Genomic DNA, 11,501 nt, shown 5'->3' on the forward strand with positions numbered 1-11,501 from the left:
CATGGACTGGGTAGCTTCAGTCACATTTATTCTTGCTCTTCTGGAGGTTAGTAAGCCTAAGATTAAGGCAACTATAATTTCTGTGTCTGATGGGGGTCTTCTTCCTGGTTTGCGGGTGGCCATCTTTTCATTGCATCTTCCTAAGACTGAGAGAGAAGCCACCTGTCTCCTGTTTCATATAAGGGCATTGGGGCTGCTAACAGGAAATCCATCTCCACTTCCACAACATTATCAGATCTAGAAGATCCTGTTTGCCAGTATTATCACCTTGGGGGCTAAGGATATCAACATATGAATTCTGGGGGAGACACATGTAGTGGATACATTGTCCTGTAAATTTCATGTTGTATATGTGTCTTAGGTTTGGTTTCTCAAAATCAGACCCCACAGTGCAGCTCTGTTCTCAGAATTCATCAATTAGAAAGTGTTTCCAGTGTTAGGAGTGGTGGGGGAATGGAGGAGTAGGAAGGGAGGAGACTAAGTAGAGGCCATGGCTCAACACAGCAGGGGAAGTCTGGGGTCAGTGCACACTATGAGCAGGACAAAGACCAGGTGAAGCCCCATAGAAGTCACTGGCCAAGATGCCCAGGTCTCTGAGCTTCCAGATAAAGTGGCTCTAGCAGTCTTTGCTTGGACCCCACTAAAGTGACACAGGTTCCAGCTGTTTCATATTGAAGCTCTCTAGTGCCTTATTTGCATGAAAGTCTTAAGGGAATTGCAAAAAGTGGCGTGATGCCCAGATGGATCTTTTATTGCATGTATCTTCTTTTTTGGACTATAGTTTTCTAGTGGGTAGATGCAAATCCTTTTTTGGAGCCTCACACATATCTTTGCAATACCAGCACCTAACTCCTGTGATGATTGTGTGGCTTAGGTTTTTCACAGCACTCCAAAAGGCCCCTTACTTGGTTTAATACTCTGCTGTCACTACACGGACATGTTTAATGATAGTTAAACAAGCAGCCCGCAACTTTTGTTTTGCACTAGGTCTTATATAGCCAGTTCTGTCTAGCACAGTGTCTGGCACAAAGTATGCATCCAGTGTATTTTTACTGAGTGAAGAAATGAATGCTTGACAGCCCATCACAGTGTGGCTAACAAATGCAGGCTAAATGAGTGCATCAGGAGAAACTATTGCCTTATGTCTTCAAGCCTGAAAATAAAGCAGCTGGAGCTAAGTCTTGCCATCTGACCTCCTACTCACATCCCCCTTCCAGTCTTCACACCTCTCTAAGAGCCCCCATGAGGGTGGGTAGGACTTGTTTATTTTGAGCTACTATTTATTTTTCTCTTTTCATGACATGGAAAATTCTTGGCATCAGGCAGTACTATTTTTATTTCCGCAGCAGAATAATTAAATTTAGGCTCTGTTGCTTTTCTTCAGCAGAGTGGCTGTGGGCAAAATAGGATGCACAGGCTGTTGCGAGGGCTGCCTGAGATGGCCTTGCTTGGAGAGAAGGCCCAGTGATCTGAAACACTTGACTGTGGTCGCACATGCAGTGGAATGAAGAAAGGCTTGGCTCAGGATCCAACCTACCTGATGTTCAGGAAAACCATAGTCACGCCTTAGGATCCTCAAGCCTAATGGGTCTGTAGAAAAAAAAAAAAAAACCATACAGAAACCTAAACCATTGTTCCTGGGCCAAATCTGGCTCATCGCTTGGATTTTTAAATAAAGTTTTTACACAGCCATGGGTATTTTGATATTATCTGTAAGTGCTCTCAGGATATAGCAAATGAAGTTGAGCAACTGTGTCAGAGGCTATATAACCTGCCAAGCCAAAAATATGGACCGCGTGGCCCATTGTGAATAGTGTATTGATGACTCACCTGGACTCAGAGTTTGTTATGTGCGACATTACTTAGTGTCATCTTGCATTATTGCAACCATATACTCAAGAAAACTGACATTTATTTATTTACTTATTTTTAAAAGATTTATTTATTTTATTACAGTCAGATATACAGAGAGGAGGAGAGACAGAGAGGAAGATCTTCCATCCGATGATTCACTCCCCAAGTGAGCCGCAACAGGCCGGTACACGCCGATCCGATGCTGGGAACCAGGAACCTCTTCCGGGTCTCCCACGCGGGTGCAGGGTCCCAAAGCTTTGGGCCGTCCTCGACTGCTTTCCCAGGCCACAAGCATGAAGCATGGTGGGAAGTGGAGCAGCCGGGATTAGAACCGGCGCCCATATGGGATCCCGGGGCGTTCAAGGCGAGGACTTTAGCTGCTAGGCCATGCCACCGGGCCCAGAAAACTGACATTTATAAAGAGGAAAGATTGATTCAGCTCACAAGTTTGGAGGTTCAAGTTCAAGACTGGATAGCACTATTGGTTTGGCTTCTAATAAGGGCATTTAAAAGTAATGGAAGGATCACGTGTTGGAGAAAGAGGTCATATCTCAAGCCAATAACAGAGAAATTACTGTGTGTAAACCTGGACCTTTATGACAATCCTCTGGGAAGAACTGCCTTCCGAGGGTATGCTTCTAGTGACCTAAGGCCAACTCATGAAGCTTCTTCCACCTACCAAGAGTACCGGATTGGACACAAAACTTCTGCACTGAGCCTTAAGGGATACCCAAAGTAACAGCCAAACTATAGCAGTTGCTAATTCTTTAGGATGATCTATCTAATGAGGATTCTAGGTTCAAATATATTAGGAAGACATGCAACTTTATCTACTCTGTTGGAGCTTCATAATCCACATTGTGCTTGTGGGAGGCCCATGTTCGTACTCTGCCCATGTTTTCTTTTTTCTCTTTTTTTTCAATTTTTATTATTACTATTTTCCAAGTTACATTTTGTAGGGATAGGAATTCCTTCCTTTTCCTTTCTTTTCTCTCTCCATATTCTTCCCCTGCGACCATTTTTATCCCATTTTATACATTTTTTACAATAATATAGTTCTTCCTCTGCCACACTTCCTATAAAGACTTGTGGTCTTGCTGTGTGCTCTTCATATGTGGGGTAGGCATTAGTTTCATTTGGTATAGAATTGGCATTCAAATTATGATATGATTTTAATTTTTTTTTAGTTGAGGCTTGTTGTATGGCCTGTCATGTGGTCTATACTGGAGAAGGTTCCATGAACTGCTGAAAAGAATGCATATTCTGTACCTGTGGGATGAAATATTCTGTAGATATCAGTTAGTTCCAGTGATCTAGATTAGCTCTGTTGTTTCTTCATTGAGTTTCTGCCTTGCCAATGTGTCCATTGGTAGTAGGGGAGTATTGATGCCCCCCACTATCATGGTGTTAGAGTCTGTGTATCTCCTTAAATCTATGAAAAACTGTTTCACATAGCCAGGTGCCCTGGCATTGGGTAAATATGCATTTATTATAATCATCCTGTTGAATTAATCCATGGGTCATTATGTAATACCTCCTTCATCTCTTTTGGTGGTTTTTATGTGAGTGCCGCCTTTGTCTGATATAGATAGAATGGCTTTACATGCTCATTTTTCCTGTCCATTGGCATGAAATATCTTTTTCCATCCTTTCACTTTCAGTCTGTGTCTATCTTTGTTGGTGAGATGCGTTTCTTCTAGGCAGCAGATAATTGGGTCTTGATTTTTGATCTAGACTGACAGTCTATGTCTTTTGATTGGAGAGTTTAGGTCATGTGTGTTCAGGGTTCATTATTGGAAGGTAGTGACTTGGTCCTGTATCATTGCAACATAGATTTTCTTATTAACATATGTAACAACTTATATAATTTTGACATAGACCATGCAGAAAACTTGCTAGGTATATGTCTGTTGCGGGTATACCCATGAGTATAAGGTTATTATGACATAAAATGCAGAAGAGCTCCCGGAATGACTTGTCTAACTCTTGTGATAACTGTTTGTTCCAGGGCTTCTGTATCCTACTCAGATAAGCTCAGAGTATTGAAAACAAAGATCAGAGATAAGATGGTGATCAGGTTAGTTCTGTGTGTGACCTCTCAGGGCAAACAAAAGCCTCCCTTTTCTTTTCATTCTGTCACGTGTCTCCAGTTGCAGGATACTCCTGTTCGTGCCTGGACACTGACCCTGGAGATGAAAAGGGTTATACATTTGTTTTCTCTCCTCTCTTCTTAATTTCAGAGAGCAAGCAAGATACAGGGAAATCTAAGAACAGCTCATCAGCAATAAGCCACTCTGCTGTGCGATTTCATGTCTTCACTATTTGGCCCATGCCTTTTTGGAAGGGAAATCACCAACTTTCCTTAAAGTACAAAGTGTCACAGAAGTCAAAAGATCCTTTAGAAACCTGTGGTTGTCTTTTTATCACCTTTAATTTCATTACTGAAATTAAAGAATGCCCAGTGTACCTACAGCCTTCTTTGCTTCAGAGAGCTTTTTGGGGCCAGGTGCAATAGCCTAGTGGCTAAAGTCCTTGTCTTGCACCTGCCAGGATCCCATATGGGTGCTGGTTTGTGTTGTGGCTGCTCCACTTCCCTTCTAGCTCCCTGCTAGTGGCTTGGGAAAGCAGTATGGGATGCCCAAAACCTTGGGACCCTGCATCCATGTGGAAGATGCGGAAGAGACCCCTGGCTTTGGATTGGATCAGCTTCAGCTCCGGTCACTGTGACCACTTGGGGAGTGAAGCAGCGGATGGAAGATCTTTCTCTCTGTATCTCCTTCCCTCTGTAAATCTGCCTTTCCAATAAAAATCATTAATCTTGAGAGAGAGAGAAAGAGGGAGAAAGAAAATTTTTGGAGGCCACAGCTAGATCCAGATGCTTTCAGGCCATTTGAGGAGCCGTGGCCATGCAAGCAGGTCAGGACTCACCCTGCTGTTGAAGTCTGTGCCTGTGAGAAGTCCAGAAATTTCCCTGGACTAACTTGTGCTTGCTGTAGTCTGCAAGTCTGCTTTAGGCCAAAATTTACCCTTCAGGTAAAGGCACAAGAAACTGGACTGAGAAGCCCATGAAGCTAACAAAGTTACTTTAAACATAGGGGTCAGTCGGGTACTTTCAGATCGGTTCTGTCTTACCTGTACAGACATGCTATGGAGAAGCCGGAGGGCTTGAGAACCAGTTGGCTGTTTCCCCTATTATTCATGGCTGGCAGTGACTCTGCATTCTGGGCTTCTCTGTTGAAGTGGACTTCATTAACCCAGAAATGATAGAGTGCTACCTTCTCCTGCTGTTTTGTGTTTGTTGGTGCTGAGCTAACCTGGAGCTGGTATATATGAAACTGTGTGCCCCTCTTCACTCCCAGGTTCCTCTGAAAACCATCGTGTCTGAGGTCAGCCCACTCACCTGCTACTCAAAGCACACCTGGATTTGCTTCCTTCAGTATGTCATTGGCCTTTTTCCAAGCATGTATTTTAACATTTCTTTCTCTACTCCTTCTATTTGAGAACTCATTCATTCATTTATTTCATATTTAGTAAATACCTACTGAATCCCTATTCCAGGGGTTGAGACTGCTGATGATGACATCCGGAACTCTTGCCTGGCTAGCTGGCCAGATGAAATGTTATACTAATCATACTGCACAAAGTACTGAGAGTTTAGTCAGTTTCTCTTCCCTCCAGAATCACTTCTTTTTTTTTTTTTTAACCCCAAGGACTTTATTGGTTATTGGTCCCTTACCTTCTTTGTACTGGGTTTATCCCACAGACAACTCACATGAAACATATAGTGAGTAGGAGCAGAAGAGACAGGTTTTTGAAAATCATTGTTTAAGAGGCAGAGAGAAAGCGATAGATGTGTAAACTGCTAGCCGTTCCGCTGATTTGCTCTCCAAATGTCTGCAACAGCCAGGGCATGATCCAGGGCTGAAAAAATGGCTTTGGAACCTCCATGCAGATCTCCCATGTGAATGATGGACATTCTGTGACAGGAGCCATCCCTACTCATAAGCAAAAAGCTGGCATCAAGAGCACAATCAGGTACCCAAACTCAGGTACCCTGAGTAGGATGCAAGCTCCCTGACTGTGAAATCAAACACCTGCCCTGATTTTGATTTTATGTGATTAGACTTTATATGCACAGTGTTACGTTGTTAAAACCTAAAAAAAAAATCTTGGGGCCCGGCGGCGTGGCCTAGCGGCTAAAGTCCTCGCCTTGAAAGCCCCGGGATCCCATATGGGCGCTGGTTCTAATCCCGGCAGCTCCACTTCCCATCCAGCTCCCTGCTTGTGGCCTGGGAAAGCAGTTGAGGACGGCCCAAAGCTTTGGGACCCTGCACCCGCGTGGGAGACCTGGAAGAGGTTCCAGGTCCCGGCATTGGATCGGCGTGTACCGGCCTGTTGCGGCTCACTTGGGGAGTGAATCATCGGATGGAAGATCTTCCTCTCTGTCTCTCCTCCTCTCTGTATATCCGGCTTTCCGGATATAATAAAATCTTAAAAAAAAAAAATCTTGGTTGACACATGAGAATCCAAATGGGAAGGCATTTTAAGGAATATATGATCTTAAGATTCCCCTTTACCACAGAAGGACCTGAAAGCCAGAGTTGGGGGAGCAGGTGCAGAGCTAGGAATAAGACTGCCCTCTGTCTACCTCCATACGTGGCAGAGCTGGGAAGATGCCCCAGTCCTTCTGCCCTCTGTTCCCAGCTTCCATGGCCTGCCTGTCATTATTTACACCTTGTTTATGGAAAGCCACAGGCTTTAGGCCACACAGGCTTAAAAATTTCATTGTCTTTTCCGCAGAGGAATAGTTCCCTGGCAAACTAAGCTAAATGAGAATGAGGCAAGAAGGGAAAATATATTATACGGTTATTGCATTAAAAAAAAGCCTTCTTAATTCTCTGGCTCTGGGCATTTGAAATACTATTGCTCCTGACTATTCCTCAGATTCCTCATTTTAAAGAATAATTAGTTGCAATTAGGTATAAGCTTGAATAACAGAGAAACTCTCTTGATAGTATTACTTCCATTCATGCTGTTAAAGAAAGCAGTTGGGCTGTGATGGAAAACAAGCCTGGGTTACAGCCCCTGGCTGTGATCCTGCACTTACAGCTCTATGACCCAGAGTAAGGCATCCACTCTTCCCTTCCCTTCCTTCTCTTTAGTGAAATTGAGATAATAATACCAGTCTCCTAAGGCTGTGTAGGGAATTAAGTAATAGACCACATGGCAACACTTGAAGGTAGAAGATATTCTACAAGGAACTGCTATTAGTTAAAATAATGATCCTAACAATTTATGTAGAATTAAACAAATCAGAACAGACATCAGCCGTGAGTGCATGTCTACCTTCCATGCTTGAGCTGCTTATCTGCCTCTTGAAGCTTCCTTAAGAAAGTAGGCTCCTTATTGATTCCAACTTCGGATATGAAAAAAATCTGACATTTGCTCAGCGAAGATGGAGACTTTGCCAGGAGCCACACAATTCGGGGTGGCAGATCTGGTACCAGGGTTCAGGTCTTTCTGGTGTTCCCTTCTGCTGCTCAATGACTTTTCTCATGCTGCAGATCTCTCAGCCTCGCATTCTGGCTTCCACAGTGGGAGAAATAAAGTGGGAGAAATAAGTGGGACAAATAAAGACCACAAATGATCAATAATTAAAAGTCATGTTTCATCACCAAATGAATATGAAGAAATTGTGATAGTTCCTGTTCTGTAGGTTTGGGATTGTAAATAGAAGGGTTGAGATGTTGCAACAGGGATGCATGATGCTCCCCAATGTGTGAAGCAAAGGCCATGCTTAAAATCTCGTGTTACACCATATTACTTCTTGAATTTGGTTATTTACCATTTCTGCCCCCTTAAGGATCAAAGATGTGTCCTGTTTAAAAATTACAAAAAAGGATACTGGTACAACAAATGTCTTGGGTCAGTCTTCCTTAGGGGTGTTGCTTCTGCTTGCCAGTGGGCTGGGGTACTGTGACTTTACTCAGCTGAGTGGTGACTCAACAGCTCTAGTTACCTCCACCAGCACCAAAGTTAGGCTGTGAACAGGACTGCCATTGGTTTTGGTCCAAGTTTTTCTTACAAAGATCAAGCACAAATCCTGACCTCATGCTCAGACCCAGTTTTAGATGCTGAAGAGAGAAAAGTAAGGATTCTGGGAATGCTGTGTTTCTGTCATGCTCACCAAATGGCAAGGGTGCCACATCTCTTGGATACAAATATCTGGGCTAAAACCAGATTTTTCCTGGAACCACCACTCAGGGAAACTCAGGTTTGCTTCTTTGATATACTAACAATGCATGAAAGATTTCATATGGAAAAAACCAGTGATATTGTCCCATCAAAGCACTGTTGCTGAGAAGCAAGTAACACTGATATTTTAGTCCACTGAGGAATCTCTTTTAGAGATTCTTACATGTTCCTCAATCATTTCTTCCTCTGCTGCTTCCTTCCTGCTTTGAACCTGCTCTGTCTTCTCTGTAGAGCCAGTTCCCCTGATCCCTCCCTAGAGGACCATATCACCTGCCCTCTTGTCCACAGACAAGTGCAACAGGTGCATTGCTTCTCATACTCAGCCACCCAGATTCTTACTCCTGAGGATGGAACTGGGACTTCTGAGAAACTATGAAGTGACCGTTGAGCATATAAAAGAAAAGTCAGGTCAGCCACAGAGACACTGAGACTTTGTTTCAAGATGCAGAAATAACTGGTCAGTAGATGGAGATGGATAGAGATTAGTAGGTAGAAAGATTAAAAGAAATAATGAAGAATAGTGACTGCATGCAGAGAGAGGCAAGGGAAAGAAACCAACTAATTTGGAAGACAATAAGGAAACCTCAGTTTCACTGCAATGAGTTTCTAGTATTTCATGTATATTGCTTGCTTGGGTGTTCTTTCTTTTCGATTTGTGCCCTAGCACCTGTTGATAAATACAAACATACCTCTTTTCCTTTGTGCCAAAGTACTTCAAAAAGATTGTGGAATACAGAAGTAAATGATGTTTATTTTTTGTACATAAAATGTAGCAAAGCTCTGCATGGTTTTTCTATAATACACATTTTCCTTGAACTTTTAGGAAGATCCTTTCTGTGTGCATTTCAACACTTGTTGGCATCAGAATGAGCTTGTCTTTTAGTTGTATGTGCCAAAAACGTTTTGATATGCCCCTTGTGTATGTGTTTATATGTAGGTAATTGGAGTAGAATTTCTCTCAAGATATATTTCCATCATAATCTCACCTGCAAAAAGCTGTAGCATTTCCAAGATGGCGCCGTTGTAGAAGTTGCAGTCCAGGAAGTAGAACCAAGAAATGGGGACTTTCATGATATGTGTCTCAGCATCCATCTCATTAATCTCTCTGTCACCGGTGCTTCACCATGTACACGTGCTTGGCTCGCTTTTCATCCTTTGCATCAGGCTAAAATAGGATCTGTAATTTACATCCCCCTCTGAGGAGTGTGACTTTCCATCTGGGATGGGTTTCTGGAAATTTCTTATTGGGAGCCCAGAAAATTGGAAGGGTTCCAAGTAGCTGCCTTATGCCATTGGACAGCCTCTCTCTTTTCCCCCTTCTTTGAAAGGTGTGAATTCGACCTTTTCATTGGTCACCAAGGTTGCCATTTTCAGCAACTTGCAACTGAGACACAAAGGGCTCTGAGGGAGAACAGCCTACAGAGTTCTATTTGAGGAATGCCAAATGGTTCTCCAGGGTCCAGCTGGTACTGCTATCTCCTCACAGCGCCTGAAGTATGCACAGCTATTTTGGTTGACTTTATAATATTATTGCTCACAATGAAATCTAATATTAAAACCAAGTTAACAATGCATTTGGGGATGGCAGAGAACTTTCTAACCTGTCTTGGTGTGCCTTGGGGAAAATTGGAACCTCTGCACTTTAGTTTCCTCATCCATAAAATATTAATTAGTAATAGTCATATCAACAAGAATATAACAACAATAGCAGTAATAATAGTTATGTCACAGGGCTATTGTAGGAATTAAATGATTTATTAATTGTAACACTCCCAAAACAAGGCCTTGAATAAAATATGAATCCTGTGTTCATTCAATAAATTCAAAAAAATAAGAGAAAAATTAAAAGTTTTCTTTCTTTTTTTTTTAAAGATTTATTTTTATTACAAAGTCAGATATACAGAGAGGAGGAGAGACAGAGAAGAAGATCTTCCATCCGATTTTTCACTCCCCAAGTGAGCTGCAACAGGCCGGTGTGCGCCGATCCGATGCCGGGTAACAGGAACCTCTTCCAGGTCTCCCACATGGGTGCAGGGTCCCAAAGCCTTGGGCCGTCCTCAACTGCTTTCCCAGGACACAAGCAGGGAGCTGGATGGGAAGTGGAGCAGCCGGGATTAGAACCGGCGCCCATATGGGATCCCGGGGTATTCAAGGCGAGGACTTTAGCTGCTAGGCCATGCCGCCGGGCCCAAAAGTTTTCTTTCAATCACATCTTTTTGGTTAAGTACACGAATTTGGTATCTTCTGGAAAATGCATTTGACTCATTTTTTAAAGATTTATTTATTTTTGTTGGAAAGGCAGATATACAGAGAGAAGGAGAGACAGAGAGGAAGATCTTCAGGCCACTGGTTAACTCCCCAACTGGCTACAACAGCTGGAGCTGAGCCCATCCAAAGCTAGGACAGGGCCCCAAGGCTTTGGGTCACCCTCTGCTGCTTTCCCACTCTAGTAAGAGTAGTGCTAGAACATAGAATCTGGGGCTTTCCTTTGCATGGTTTTAGTCTTGCCTGGGCTACAGGAAATGGGGAGGGCCAACGTGTTGGGTTTTGGTGGATCCTGGACACTACAGGATGAAGTAACACTTCACCATCATGAATGTGATGGTCTCTTTGCTGACTTTCCGTGGTATTTAGATTTTACTCTAATAGGGCTGGGAAGAAAATATCAAATGGGAGAGGCACCTGGGGTGGGTGTTAGAGTAATTGTGCAATGAACAAAATTTATTTTAACAATGTCAGTTGAAGCCATAGGACTTGTACCTCTGTTTAGCAGATTGTCCGTAATGGTTTGTCTGGGCTTTGGTTCCAAATTGGCCCCTTGCAAAACTCAGGCGGATGGTGTGAACTCCAGTAGGGCATGTTGCCAGTTACCTGGCTTGACTCTGCAAGCTTCTGGCTGCAAGCAGCTCATATCACTTCAGCTCTGATGTCACTGGCCAAAGCATGGACCACTCAGTTCAAAGAAAGAGGGGGAGTGCTTTCACAGTCTACCTGTGTGTTGGGCAGGAGAAAAACTATGCCTGATGAATGGCATAACCCTATTACATGTTTTGAAAGCCAGTTTCTTCTTTCCTCATATCTTTGTCTTAGCAACTGCCTGCAGTAGAAGTACAATAAATGTTAGGAGACTGGAAATCTTGTTACTAACACAGTAAGAGAATGGGACTGTAAGATGTGATCTTTCCTTTGCTCTCTCCTTTGGCAACTCTCTCTCTCTTTTTTTATCTTGGGCTGGGATTCTGACTTTGGAGTTGATTACTTGGACCATCACTTAGCTCCTCTCTGTCTCTGCTGCAGCAGCTGGAAAATGGGAGAATTCCTTGTGCTTTATAAAGAGTGAAATGGTATTTGTGAAAGCCATTGGGTAACAAAGGCTTGTGGCTGTCACTGTT

This window comes from Ochotona princeps, chromosome 21 (genome assembly GCF_030435755.1).
Source record: "Ochotona princeps isolate mOchPri1 chromosome 21, mOchPri1.hap1, whole genome shotgun sequence".
In the NCBI taxonomy this organism is placed as follows: Eukaryota; Metazoa; Chordata; class Mammalia; order Lagomorpha; family Ochotonidae; genus Ochotona; species Ochotona princeps.